Genomic DNA, 15,009 nt, shown 5'->3' with positions numbered 1-15,009 from the left:
GCATTGTTAATAATAACAACAATAATAATAATGATACTTATTAAGCACTTACTATGTTCCAGGCACTGTACTAAGCACTGGAGTGGATACAAGCAAATAAGGTTGGACACAGACCCTGTCCCATGTGGGGCTCACAAGCCTCAATCCTCATTTTACAGATGAAGTAAATGAGGCACAGAGAAATAAATGGAAAGCAACAAGGTGGAGAAAACATTTTAAAAACACAATAAATGAGAAGCAGCGTGGCCTACTGGAGAGAGCAGGGGTCTGGGAACAGAAGGACTTGGGTTCTAGTACCAGCTCCTCTATTTGTCAGCTTAGGGGTTCTGGGCAAGTCACTTCACTTCATTTCACTCTTGTGCACCTCAGTTACCTCATCTGTATAATGGGGATTATGACTGTGAGCCCCACATGGGACAGGGACTGTCTCCAATCTCATTAGTTTATATCAAAGTCAGTTTTTACTAGAGTGCTGGGCACGTATTCTAAGTGCTTAAAAAATACCGTTAAAAAATACAAAAAACAGAAAACAAAGACAAAGCCTCAGACAATGCAGCATCCCAGTTGAAGACTGTAGGTAAGCTGACAAGTATAGGCTAGTATGGTACAGTGTCATCAAGAAAAGAGTTGCTCTCATCCAACAAAAGGTGTGTAAGGAATATAGGGGACAGGAAGGTGAAAGAGAAAATAATATAATGCTAACAGCTGCACACATTAAACATAAGGCACCAAGGGATAATCGTTGACTCTCTGAATCACCCACATCTCCTGGAAATATTATTGACACTGTCCTCTTTGGTTCTCTCATCTCTCTGGCCATTCCTTCTTGGTCTCTTTCTCCTGCTTTTCCTCTGCCTCAATCAATCAGTCATATTTATTGAACACATAGTATGTGCAGAGCACTGTAGTAAGCTCTTGGGAGAGTACATTACAACTAAATTAACACAAATTTTCTCTGCCCATAACAAGTATACATTCTCCTGTCCTCTAACTATGGACGGAGGGCTGGAGGGGAGTCTCTGAATACTTATGTCTGGAACCTTTGTGTTCTCCATTTTCATCCATTCCAATGGCTTCAATTACCATCAGTGCACAAATGACATCCAAATACCATCCGGTTCTGGCCTCACTCCTCTTCATGGTCATTTTTCCTCTATCCTTCAGAATATCATGACTTGGATCTCCACTGAAACCTCCAACTTAACATGTCCATATCTGAATGACTCTTTTTCCTTCCGAACTCTCTCCTCCCTCTGACTTTCCTATCACTGTTAACACTAGCATTATTCTCCCTATCTCACAATCCCATGCCTTTGCATTATCTTTAGGCTGTAAGTTCACTGTGGGTAGGGAAAGTGTCTTCGGGCTCTCTTTATTGTTATATCATACTCTCCTAAGCACTTAATTCAGTGGTCTGCATGCAGTAAGCGCTCAGTGAATATGATAGATTGATTGATCCATCATTCTTGACTCATCTCATTCCCATAGTCTGCATTTTCAGTCTCCAAATCCTGTGGATTCTATAATCACAACATCCTTCAACATCTCTAGAATCCACCCCTTCCTTTCCTTCCAAGCAGTAGCCATGAGTGTCCAACCACTTCTCATATCCTATCTTGATTACACACACACCCCTGCCTCTAACTTCTGCCTTCCTCAGTCCAGTCCACACTCTGCTGCTTGGATTATTTTCCTCCAAAATCAATTTGCACATCTCACCACTCCTCAGAACCCTCCAAAGTTTGCCCATATGTTGCCACATGAAAGAAACTCCTCACTTTAGCAGCATGGCGAGGTGGATAGAGCACGGGCCTGGGAGTCAGAAGGTCAGGGGATCTAATCCCGCCTCTGCCACTTGTCTGCTCTGTGACCTTGGGCAAGTCACTTCATTCATTCATTCATTCATTCAATAGTATATTTTGAGCGCTTACTATGTGCAGAGCACTGTACTAAGCGCTTGGAATGAACAAGTCGGCAACAGATAGAGACAGTACCTGCCATTTTATGGGCTTACAGTCTAATTGGGGGAGACGGACAGACGAGAACAATGGCAATAAATAGAGTCAAGGGGAAAAACATCTCGTAAAAACAATGGCAACTAAATAGAATCGAGGCGATGTACAATTCATTAACAAAATAAATAGGGTAATGGAAATATATACAGTTGAGCGGACGAGTACAGTGCTGTGGGGATGGGAAGGGAGAGGTGGAGGAGCAGATGGAAAGGGGGAAAAGAGGGTTTAGCTGCAGAGAGGTAAGGGGGGGTGGTGGAGGGAGTAGAGGGAGAAGAGGAGCTCAGTCTGGGAAGGTCTCTTGGAGGAGGTGAGTTTTAAGTAGGGTTTTGAAGAGGGGAAGAGAATCAGTTTGGCGGAGGTGAGGAGGGAGGGCGTTCCAGGACCGCGGGAAGACGTGGCCCTGGGGGTCGACGGCGGGATGGGTGAGACCGAGGGACGGCGAGGAGGTGGGCGGCGGAGGAGCGGAGCGTGCGGGGTGGGTGGTAGAAAGAGAGAAGGGAGGAGAGGAAGGAAGGGGCAAGGTGATGGAGAGCCTCGAAGCCTAGAGTGAGGAGTTTTTGTTTGCAGTGGAGGTTGATAGGCAACCACTGGAGTTATTTAAGAAGGGGAGTGACATGCCCAGATTGTTTCTGCGGGAAGATGAGCCGGGCAGCGGAATGAAGAATAGACCGGAGTGGGGCGAGAGAGGAGGAAGGGAGGTCAGAGAGAAGGCTGACACAGTAGTCTAGCCGGGATATAACGAGAGCCCGTAGCAGTAAGGTAGCCGTTTGGGTGGAGAGGAAAGGGCGGATCTTGGCGATATCGTAAAGGTGAAACCGGCAGGTCTCGGTAACAGATAGGATGCATGGGGTGAACGAGAGAGACGAGTCAAGGATGACACCGAGATCGTGGGCCCGAGAGACGGGAAGGATGGTCGTGCCATCCACGGTGATAGGGAAGTCTGGGAGAGGACCGGGTTTGGGAGGGAAGATGAGGAGCTCAGTCTCGCTCACGTTGAGTTTTAGGTGGCGGGCCGACATCCAGGTGGAGACGTCCCGGAGGCGGGAGGAGATACGAGCCCGAAGGGAAGGGGAGAGGACAGGGGCGGAGATGTAGATCTGCGTGTCATCTGCGTAGAGATGGTAGTCAAAGCCGTGAGAGCGAATGAGTTCACCGAGGGAATGAGTGTAAATGGAGAACAGAAGAGGGCCAAGAACTGACCCTTGAGGAACTCCAACAGTTAAAGGATGGGAGGGGGAGGAGGCTCCAGCGAAGGAGACCGAGAATGACCGGCCAGAGAGGTGAGAGGAGAACCGGGAGAGGACGGAGTCCGTGAAGCCGAGGTGAGATAAGGTGTGGAGGAGGAGGGGATGGTCGACAGTGTCAAAGGCAGCAGAGAGGTCAAGGATGATTAGAATGGAGTAGGAGCCATTGGATTTGGCAAGAAGGAGGTCATGGGTGACCTTAGAGAGAGCAGTCCACTTCTCGGGACCTCAGTTCTTTCATCTGGAAAATTGGGATTAAGACTGTGAGTCCTACATAGGACAACCTGGCTACCTTGTACCTGCCCCAGCACTTAGAACAGTGCTTGGCACATAGTAAGCACTTAACAAATACTATTATTAAGTGACTGCCTTAGGCCTCATAGCTGACAAGTGGCAGAGCTGGGATTAGAACCCATGACTTTCTGACTCACAGGCCCATACTCTATCCACTATATCATGCTGCTTCAGTTCTTCCTCATAATCATCCTCTATCCTTATCCATATAAACACATACAGATTCTTGACACACGGAGCGAAAACTTTCTTTCCAGTTCTGTTAGTAACTTGTTTTCCTTTCTGCAATTCATTTTAATGTCTGTCTTCCCCACTAAACTTAGTCAGTTGAGTAAATAGAGTCCAAATTTTTTGATTTTGTGTAAATTTATGCCAGCCTCTCTTAATTTGAATCAACTCCTTGAGGGTAGTGAATAGCTCACTTGCTCATTTTGTATTTCCCAAGTGTTTAGTACAAAGCTCTGCACACAGTGAATGCTCAGTGTTATTACCATGGGATAAAATGTATTTTTGCTAGCAATGAGGAAGATTTTCCCAGGATTTCTACATTCATCCTTTCCTCCAGGCTTCCTTCTAAAGAAAACTATTCCTCCATTTCCTGTAAATTAGAGGTGTTTTCTTGAATAGTTGACTAAATAGATGGCGAGAAGCAATATGGCTTAGTGGAAAGAGCATGGCCTTGGGAGTCAGAGGTCGTGGGTTCTAATCCCAACTCTGCCACTTGTCAGCTGTATGACTTTGTGCAAGTCACTTAACTTGTCTGTGCCTCTGTGACTTCATCTATGAAATGTGGATCAAGACTGTGAAACCCAAGTGGGACAACCTGATAAACTCGTATCTAGCACTAACCTTGTATAGACTGCGGTGCTTAGAACAGTGCTTGGAACATAGTAAGTGCTTAACAAATACCATCATTATTATTCTCTGTGCCTCAGTTACCTCATCTGTAAAATAGGGATGAAGACTGTGAGCCCTATTTGGGACAAACTGATGACCTTGTATCTACTCCAGCACTTAGAACAGAGCTTGGCACATAGTAAGCGCTTAACAAACACCATCATCATTGTTATTATTATCATTATTTTTAAATCCACAAATTATGGATTTTTTCCCAAAACTGAGTAAAACTAATGAATATAAGAATGGTTTATCAGGGTAGCACTAGCATAACAGAGAGAAAGATTCCGGAATTCAGATCTTCGCAGTGTGTGTTCCCCTCCCCTCTGAGACACCTGTGATCAGGCCAGGCATGCTTTCCTGCCATGACTAGTTTCTCTGGGCTTGGGTTGAGCGCATTTTTGTGTGCAGTTACAAAGAGCATTCCTCTCTGCCTCACTCCCAGGAGAGTGTCAGAATAGACTGACGCTCAACAGTTAAAGTGAACTGATGTCTAAAAGAAAAGAGAGGTCTCTTAGTAGCTTTGTAACCTGTGCACAAATAGGATCAAACGGGAGAGAATGACAGGTTGAACATTCGAGTATTTGGCCCTTCTACGATAGACACAGGGTGTCCGGTCCTCTGTCCGAAGCAGGACTTGCTTTTACAAATGTGAAACTTTGGGAGGTAGCCTCCGGGAAAGGTCGCTAAAGGTCAGAGCAAGTCAGCTTAGTTTCCCTGGCAGAAAGGTTTAACTAGCTGCTGGCACAGGTGTGGCTTTTGGAAAGACACACAATGGGATAAATTCTTAGCCCACTGGCCTTGACTCTGAAAACTTCACTGAAAACAAAGCTCAGGAATATGTGGACATAAAGTCAGTGAGGATTTACGGGCAGGACCATCTCTCTTCTTCTGGAACATAGGCTACTAGGTTCTCTTGGAATCTTTGAATCCTTAGCTCATGAGAGAATGGATTTTCAGTACCCCACTGGATTATAGCCCCTCTCAGGGTCTCATCTGGACAGTTTTCAGTACTCTATCAGTGACTACAGGAGGGAGAGTCAAGCAGAAGCATATCCATTCCATTCCTAGCTTCATCAGTGGCTAGTGAGTGGAAGACAATCTGCTACAAATCAAAACTCTCCTGTGCTGGGCAGCAGCGGCATGGGAGAGAGTCAAGGGCGGAGACTCAAGTTTACTGCACGGAAGGAAGCATGGTAAACTGCGTCCGTATTTTGACCAAGAAAACTCTACTCCCCTAACCAGAACGATTGCAATTGAAGATGGGGTGTTCTGGGAGAGATGTGTCCATGGCGTCGCTATGGATCGGAGATGACTCGGCTGCATAAGGCAAGACTAGATTATAACTAGAATGATGACAGAGATGGGCTCAGTAGCTCTCGAATATGCACAGAGACACGTGACTTCACCTACATAAATTGTGTACGACATGCAGGATAATGTAATGATGTTACATGTGACATTTTTGCAGATGAACACTGACTCTGCCCAAGCTTAAAGCTTTACTCTGGGGGACGCTTGATACCCGCTCCAGCCTTCCTTCAGAACTGGTAGGTTCCTCTCCCAGATCTCTCTGAAAATGGATACTGGATGTGAGATCTGTAATTTATTTATTATATCTGTGATTTATTTACATTTGATGACTCACCTCTAGACTGTAAGCTCGTTGTGGGTAGGGAATGCACCTGTGCATTGTTATATTGCACTTTTCTAAGTGCTCTGTACACAGTAAGGGCTCAGTAAATATGACTGACTGACTGAATGAATGAAAGAAGGATATCTGAAACAAGAGGGAGGAGTCATAGGAGGGAGATGCTGGTTACTGAAAAAAAATCCCCAGATTTAAAGCATCCGGTACTATGTCCATCCTGGATAAGGAAGAGAACAGCTGAAAACTGTTCTATACAGTCTGGTATAAAACCTGGCCACACTATTGACTTCATCTACTGAAACATTGAGAAATCAGTGGCATTTACTTCATTCATTCATTCAATCAATAGTATTTATTGAGCACTTACTTTGTGCAGAGCACTGTACTAAGCGCTTGGAATGTACAAATCGGTAACAGATAGAGACAGTCCCTGCCCTTTGATGGGCTTACAGTCTAATCGGGGGAGACAGACAGACAAGAACAATGGCAATAAATAGAATCGAGGGGATGAACATCTCATTAAAACAATAGCAAATAAATAGAATCAAGGTGATCTCATTACAAGTACATCTCATTAACAAAATAAATAGGGTAATAAAAATATATACAGTTGGGCGGATGAGTACAGTGTCGAGGGGATGGGATGGGAGAGGGGGAGGAGCAGAGGGAAAGGGAAGAGAAGAGGGTTTAGCTACAGAGAGGTGAAGGGGGTGGGGGGTGGGGGTGGAAAAGAATAACTTTACAGAGTCCATGTCGGGGCTGCAATTTACATAAGAGGTATATGGTTGGCTTATGAAGTTGCCTGGGTGTCCTATCAATTCTACCATCGACCCCTGAGCAATTTCGAGAATATGGGGCTGGTAGCTGTGAACAGCAAACAAGACAAGACTAAAGCTGTCCTGAGTATTGTAGTGGTTGGAGCCAATGTTGCTATAATAACAATAATAATAATAATTATTATAATAACGATTTTTTTGCACTTACTATGTGCCAGGCCCTGTACTAAGTGTTGGGGTGGATACAAGCACATCGGGTTGCATGTCCCTGCCTCACATGGGGCTCACAGTCTCAATCCCCATTTTACAGATAAGGTAACTGAGGACCAGTGAAGTGACTTGCCCAAGGTCACACAGTTGGAAGTTGGCAGAGCCGGGATCTTCCACACGCTGATAGCTTATAGCGATTTGGTATATAATGTTCGTATTTTGTTAAGCGCTTACTATGTGCCGAGCATTGTTCTAAGTGCTGAGGTAGATACAGGGTAATCAGGTTGTCCCACGTGAGGCTCACAGTCTTAATCCCCATTTTACAGATGAGGTAACTGAGGCATAGAGAAGTGAAGTGACTTGCCCACAGTCACACAGCTAAGTGGCAGAGCAGGGATTCGAACCCATGACCTCTGACTCCCAAGCCCGGGCTCTTTCCACTGAACCACGCTGTTTCTCGATCATATCGTTAACAGACTGCACTATGTGGTTTGAGTCAGTGAGAAGTAAAACACAATGGATCTTTCTTTATCTGGCTGTCTTCCCTCTTCTGAATTCCACAGACTGGACAGATGCTGCCATTTTGTGGAAACACAAATCCAGCTTTCTGGTGGAAATTACCTCCAATTCTACCAATCCCAAGCCGAGGGCACGAGCGATGATCCAAAATGGCACTGCCTCCCCCACTCTTCTGACCCAGGTCCGGTGCCCATACCCTGAGTGTGACCCACCCAGGCTGGGAAGCAGTCACAAGGAACCCCAGTTTTGGGGGTCACCCATGTCTCCTACTGCTGAGGACCCTGGGGGAATCTGTTTTGTTGGAGTTTTTAAAAATAATGATAATAATGATGGTGCTTGTTAAGCACTTACTATGTGCCAAACACTGTTCTAAGCGCTGCAGTAGATACATGTCAATCAGGTTGGACACAGTCCCCATCTCACATGGTGCTCACAATCTTAATTCCCATTTTACAGATGAGGTAAGTGAGGTACAGAGAAGTGACTTGTCCTAAGTCACACAGCAGACACCGGGCAGAACCAGGATTAGAGTCCAGATCCTTCGGATACCCAGGCCCGTGGTCTATCAAATAAACCATGCTGCTTCACTTGAAAAAACCCAAACATTAGGCTTCTCATTCTGTCCCCTCCACCCACTCTGTGGGAAAATGGGCCTCGGGCAGTATGAACCTTCCTAATAATAATAATAATTATGGTATTTGTTAAGCGCTTACTATGCACAAAGCACTGTTCTACGTGCTGGGGTTGATACAAGGTAATTACGTTGTCCCACGTGGGGCTCACAGTCTTAATCCTCATTTTAAGGATGAGGTAACTGAGGCACAGAGAAGTGAAGTGATTTGCCCAAAGTCACACAGCTGATAAGTGGCAGAGCTGGGATTAGAACCCATGACCTCAGACTCCCAAGCCCGGGCTCTTTCCACTAAGCCACGCTGCTTCTCCTAAGCCCTAGGCACCCAGGGGGAAAGCCCAGCCCGGATCCTTCCCCTCCCTGAATCTCGAGCGTGACAGTAGAGATGGAGAAGCTGCGTGGCCTAGTGGATAAAACACAGGCCTGGGAGTCAGAAATACCTGGGTTCCAATCCTGGCTCTGCCACTTGTCTGCTGTGTGGCCTTGGGTAAGTCACTTCACTTCTCTGTTCCTCAATTATCTCATCTATAAAATGTGGATTAAGACTATGAGCCCCGTGTGGAAGAAGGACTGTGCCCACCTGATGTTCTTGTACTCACCCCAGTGCTTAGTACAGTGCCTAGCACATAGCTACACGACCATTGATCAAAGTGCTGGCCAGGAAAATGAGTCACTTAATCTATCAAGCATCACTATATAGAGTAAAAAAGACGGAAATAATTAAATAAATTGTTTATTCCTCCTCTCTTCAGAAAACAGGGGGCTTCAGTAGGGTTTGCCTAGAGGCAACCATCTTTCAAAAATGCAGAATAGATTTGTTGCTTAATCATTTCATCTACAGATGTCTTTAATAATAATAATAATAATAATGATTATGATGATGGTATTTGTTAAGCGCTCACTAAGTGCCAAGCACTGTTCTAAGCAGTGGAGTAGATACAGAGTAATCAGGTTGTCCCACATGGGGCTCACACTTTTAATCCCCATTTTACAGATGAGGTAACTGAGTCACAGAGAGGTTAAACAACTTGCCCAAGGTCACACAGCAGACATGTCTTTGCACTCAGCATGGCCTCACTGACCATGGCATCTGAATAATGAGAGTTTTTATGTTATGCGATATTTGTTAAGTGCTTACCATGGGCCAAGCACTGTGTTAAGCAGTGTCCCACATGAAGTTCACAATCTAAGGGGGTAGGAGAATACGTATCTAATAGCCATTTTAAAGCTGAGGAAACTGAGAGACAGAGAAGTTCTGTGACTTAACCAAGGTTAAACATCAGGGAGTTGACGGAGTCAGAATTAGACCCCAAGTTTTCTGACACCGAGTGCTGTGTGATTTTTTTCCGATAGACCACGCTACATGCGTCCCTGCGTGCATGCACATACACACACACACGCACACACACACACACACACACACAGAGTCATGCATCAGTCCCTGGCAAAACTGAATCTTTGATGCTTTCTTACAATCACTTATCCTATCCCAACTGGATGACTGCATCAGCATCTTTTCTGACCTTCCAACCTCCTGTCTCTCCCCGCTTCAGTCTATACTTCACTCTGCTACCCGGATTTTTTTCTACAGAAACATTCTGGGCATTTGCCCTCCTCCTCAAAAATCTCCAGGGGTTGCCTATCAACCTCCATATCAAAAATTCTTCACTGTTGACTTCAAAGCTCTCCATTACCTCCTACCTGACCTCCCTTCTCTCCTTGTACAGCTCAGCCCGTATGCTCCGTTCCTCTGGTGCCGCTAACCTCCTCGCTGGGCCCCATTCTCACCTCTCCTGCCCTCCACCCCAGCCGATATCCTCTCTGTGGCCTGGAATGCCCTTCCTCCTCAAATCCGCCAATCATAGTTCCCCCCCTTCAAAACCCTACTGAATGCTCGCCTCCTCTAAGAAGCCTTCCCAGACTAAGCCCCCCTTTTCCTCAGCTCCCCCTCCCCTCTCCCTTTGCTCTACCGCCCCCCTCATCCCACAGGACTTGTGCACATATCTACATATCTATAATTCTATTTATTCATATTAATGCCTATTTTTTGTTTTGATGTGTGCGTGGCTATAATTCTATTTATTTATATTGATGCTATTGATACCTGTTTACTTGTTTTGATGTCTGTCTCCCCCCTTCTACACTGTAAGCCCATTGTGGGCAGGAATTGTCTCTCTGCATTGGTATTTGTTAAGCGCTTACTATGTGCAGAGCACTGTTCTAAGCGCTGGGGGAGATACAGGGTCATCAGGTTGTCCCACGTGAAGCTCACAGTTAATCCCCATTTTACAGATGAGGTAAATGAGGCACAGAGAAGCTAAGTGACTTGCCCAAAGTCACACAGCTGACAAGTGGCAGAGCCAGGATTAGAACCCATGACCTCTGACTCCCAAGCCCGGGCTCTTTCCACTGAGCCACACTGCTTCTCTGAATTGCTTCTCTGTACATTGCTGAATTGTACTTTCCAAGCGCTTAGCACAGTGCTCTACACACAGTAAGCACTCAATAAATGCAATTGAATGCTTCTAAAGAGGGAAACTCCAAAGAAATGGAAAGTCCACAAGCTCAAGCATTTTCACTATCTTTCAGATAAAAAGTGTTCTGGCATGTCAAAAATTCCAAGCCATCAGCCTTGCGTCAGTCTCAGAGAGGGAATAAAGAGAATTTGTTCATATTTCTAGTTGTGTGAGTGTCATTTATCACAATAAATAAGAAAATTAGATCCTCTGGGCTTGTTTTTGAGTTGCTTCCATGAGGCTACCACAGACAGTCCGACCACTCCGAACCCGCGAAGAAGGTTAACCAATCAGACTCCACTCCCAGACAGTGAAAAATAGCCAAACTATTGTACTGTAAAACACAGTATATTTTCAAAAGCCAAGTGCTCAGATCTCTCTAGCACCATGAGACGCAACCCCAGGATCTGTGGCACATTGTATAGCTCAGAAGGTAGAAGGCTAACAAGCTTAAGCAGAGGTGTGTGGTCTTTCAAAGTATATTTCTGGGATATAACCTCCCTTCTCTAGAAACTCATTTATCACCATGATGGTTTCACCTCATTTGAAGCCAAGTTATTGTCACCCTTAAAATAATGTGCTCTGACAGGAAAAATGAAATTCATGTGAAAAGTTACACAGCCATCACACTCTGGAGTCAAAATATAGACTAGAGTATCAAAACATAAAGCAGATGAAAACTTTTCTCTGTTTAAAACCTAGGTGGTATTTCCTCTCGACCACAAGCTTTGGTTTTAGAAAAGGACATTAACATTTATATCATGTTAATGCGAACGAACACATGGATGTTGGCTCGCTGCCATCAAGGGGGAGAAATACATGCTTCACAGCTAGTGTGGTATGACAGTCAAGGTTTTCAGAATGTTAAGCTAAACGTAGACACGTGCTTTCTTTACAGCTACAGTTAATAGTGAATGACTGTTTAAAGGTTTGGTCATCCACCAATGCCTAAGGTCCATCTCAGGTGTCCTGAAAGTGCTAAATCTTGCTGCGTAAGTTAATACCGCAACTGATTTTTCATTTCACGAGTCTCTTAGGGCATTCTCACTTCCTACCCCTAAGATGACTTGCGGATCAAAGCTGGGGGCGGGGCATGTGCTTCTCCCTATAATGCCAAAACAACTCAGATAAAGCGGGGAGACCTTCATATGCTAGGGGTCTTATGAGACTGTTGTCCCTGCGTGCGATTTGGAAGAATGAGAATGCAAACAAAATAAAGGACAGATTCAAACCTCAGACAAAATTGAAAGGGGAGTCAATGGGTAAGCCTGTCTGGATGGGGTAATTTGAAACTTGAAACCCAGTTGGCCTAGGGGGAATGTAATAGAAAATATCATCTCCTTGCGGTAATACTAATTAATTATGGTATTTCTTAAGCACTTACTATGTCCCAAGCACAGTTCTAAGAGTTGGGGTAGATAAAAAAGTTAATCAGGTGGTCCATGGGCGGCTCCCAGTTTTAATCCCCATTTTACATATGAGGGAACTGAGGCTCAGAGAAGTTAAGCGATTTGCCCAAAGTCAAACAGCAGACAAGTGGCAAAATTCACGATTAGAACTCACATCCTCTGACTTCCAAGCCGGGAGCTTTCTAGGTGTCGCACTTAGTAGTCGGTAGTTGGAGAAATAAACCAGATGCAGAGTACAATCTCCCCGTCCACTCGGAGACTGTAATCTAATGGAAGAAGCATCGGTCTCCATATTTGACAGATCTTCTGTTGAGAAGTTAAGACCAAGCCTCTGCTGGTGAAACCCCCTCCACCAAACAGAAGGAGATCCCAGTCTCCTTTAACAAAATACAAGCAGGGTTAGCCTAAGAGGTTGAAGGTACCTTAGCAACAGAGTCCAAGATACTTTTTAATGGTTCAATTGCAGTTAGCCACAAAGCATCGGATCTGTTTTCTGTTTTTGAGATTAGGACTGGTAGAGCAGTCTGGTGGAATGGGATCTGCCCTCTCTTGACTTTTTGGTCCATGATTTTTGAATATCTCATCGAGGCCCTAATTCCAAATATTCAGTGGAAAAATAAGTATTAAATGCCCCTTACCATTCTTGGTAGTAACACATAGTATCCAGGGAAGCAACTAAGGGTAATCAGTGACAGAGTTTTTTTTCAACCCCTTAGAGAATATGTGGTAGGGAAAGAGAAAATAATCCCTCCTCCTGTCTGAAATGAGAAGACCTCTCCATCCCTCCACTGCTCAAGCCAGCTTCACTCATATGAACCCTTTGTTTTTTTCTTTTTGACAGTATTTAAATGCTTACTCTGTTCAGAGACACAATCCCTGTCCCATGTAGGGTTCAGAGTTTTAATGCCCATTTTACAGATGAGGTACTGAGGTACTGACAAGTTAAGAAGTTAGACAAGTAGTTGGAGAAGCAGCATGGCTTAGTGGAAAGAGTACAGGGCCAGGAGTCAGAGGCACTGAGTTCTAATCCTGACTCTGCCACTCGTCTGTTTTGTGACAATTTCTCTGTGTACCGGTTTTCTCCTCTATAAAATGGGAATTCAATACCTGTTCTTTCTACTACTTAGACTGTGAGCCCCATGTGGGACCTGATTATTATATATGCCCCAGCTTGTGCTTGGCTCATAGAAAGAACTTAACAAAACCCACGATTATTTTTGAGAAATTTGCCCAAGGTCACATAGCAGACTAATAGTGGAGCTGGAATTAGAACCCAGATCTTCTGACTTCCAGGCAGGGATCTTTCCACTGTGCCACACTGCTTCTCCTTCGGGCTGGTGACTGGGTCAACCAGCTCGATTGTTTTGCACTTTCCCGAGTACTTTGTACAGTATTGTGCACACAGTAGGTGCTCCATGAATTTAATTGATTGATGAGGGAATGAAGCAAACGTTGAAATATAAATTCCTTGAATCTGAGTTTCTCATTCTCTCAGGATTAGAAGAAAATATTTTCCTATTATTTATATGGAAGGAAATGAATGGCTGCAACCTTCTAAATTAAACAGTGATAGATGAAACTCAGTGGAATAACTGTGACAAGTCTTGGAAGAGAGTTTTAGTGTCTAAATTACAAAATGAACATCTTGTTATGTCTTAGTTTATATATTTTTCTAGAATCAATAGAGTGGAAAGCCAAAAAATGAAGCCTTTCAAATATTTGTTGGAATAATAGAATCATTGGTAGAGATAAAGTAAATATGATTCCATATTTGAAAATAAGTTCCTGTTTAACAGGCTTAATGACATTTTTAAATTGCTAACATCTATTTACACAATGATGACAAATGCTTAAATCATTAAATCAGAGCAGATAGTATTTTCTGTGTTACTGGGTCATTACAGGGACATTTAATACCTACTTTCCAAAATCAGAGTTTAGCCAGTAAAATGAACATGTGAGGGTTTGTTGAGTTTTTTTTTTAATCTAAACACTGGGTTTATTAGTCTTTTGTGGTCAATATCATCTTTTTTGAATAAATCTTTACAGTAGAATTCTGAATACATTTTTAGAAAGGAAGTAACTCATTTAAAAATTCCCTTTTCAACCAGACTTTACACTGATCACCCTAACTTTGAGCTTCAAGGTATCAGCATGATTTTGTTAAGAAAGATTATGGTTAGGCAGATGAGACTAATCTCGTTCCCCTCTATACCCACCAAACCCCCGCTCCCCTGACTTTCAAAGCCTTATTAAGGTCCCATTCCTCCAGGAGGCCTTCCCAATCAAGCCCTCTTTCCCCAACCCCTTCTCCCTTCTGCACTGTCTATGCATTTGGACCCATGACCATTGAGAATGGGATATTCCCCAAATCCTCAGCCCCATATCATTTACTTTCCTATCTGTCATTTATTTATATTAATGTCTGTATTCCAATCTAGACTGTAAGTTCGTTTTGGGAAAGGAAAGCGTCTAACAATTCTGGTGTATAGTACTCACCCAAGCACTGTGTACAGTGTACATGGTAAGTGCGCAATACTATTGATTGTATTATGCCAATTTTACATAGGAAATTTGGCATAATTGGAAACGATTATGTCAGCTTCTCTTATTCTTTTTCTTTTACTCTATTGCCTTACCTACTGTTTTACCTAAGTCTTTGAGTTCTTACCCCCAAGCCCTCAGTCATTCATTCATTCATTCATTCAATCGCATTTATTGAGCACTTACTGTGTGCAGAGCACTGTACTAAGTGCTTGGAAAGTACAATTCAGCAACAGAGATAATCCCTGCCCAACAACAGGCTCACAGTGTAGAAGAAGGGAAACAGATATCAAAACAGAATAA

General features: G+C 44.0%; 1 non-coding gene across 1 annotated transcript; it reads left to right on the top strand.

The window, feature by feature from the left end:
* Nucleotides 1–5,428: 5,428 nt before the first annotated feature.
* LOC114811942 lies at nucleotides 5,429–5,563 on the top strand. The gene has a single exon (XR_003759637.1). It is a non-coding gene; the product is annotated as a small nucleolar RNA SNORA7 (small nucleolar RNA).
* The last annotated feature ends 9,446 nt before the right edge of the window (nucleotides 5,564–15,009 follow it).

Source organism: Ornithorhynchus anatinus, chromosome 4 (assembly GCF_004115215.2).
Source record: "Ornithorhynchus anatinus isolate Pmale09 chromosome 4, mOrnAna1.pri.v4, whole genome shotgun sequence".
NCBI lineage: Eukaryota > Metazoa > Chordata > Mammalia > Monotremata > Ornithorhynchidae > Ornithorhynchus > Ornithorhynchus anatinus.
This window is presented reverse-complemented; position numbering and strand designations above follow the sequence as displayed.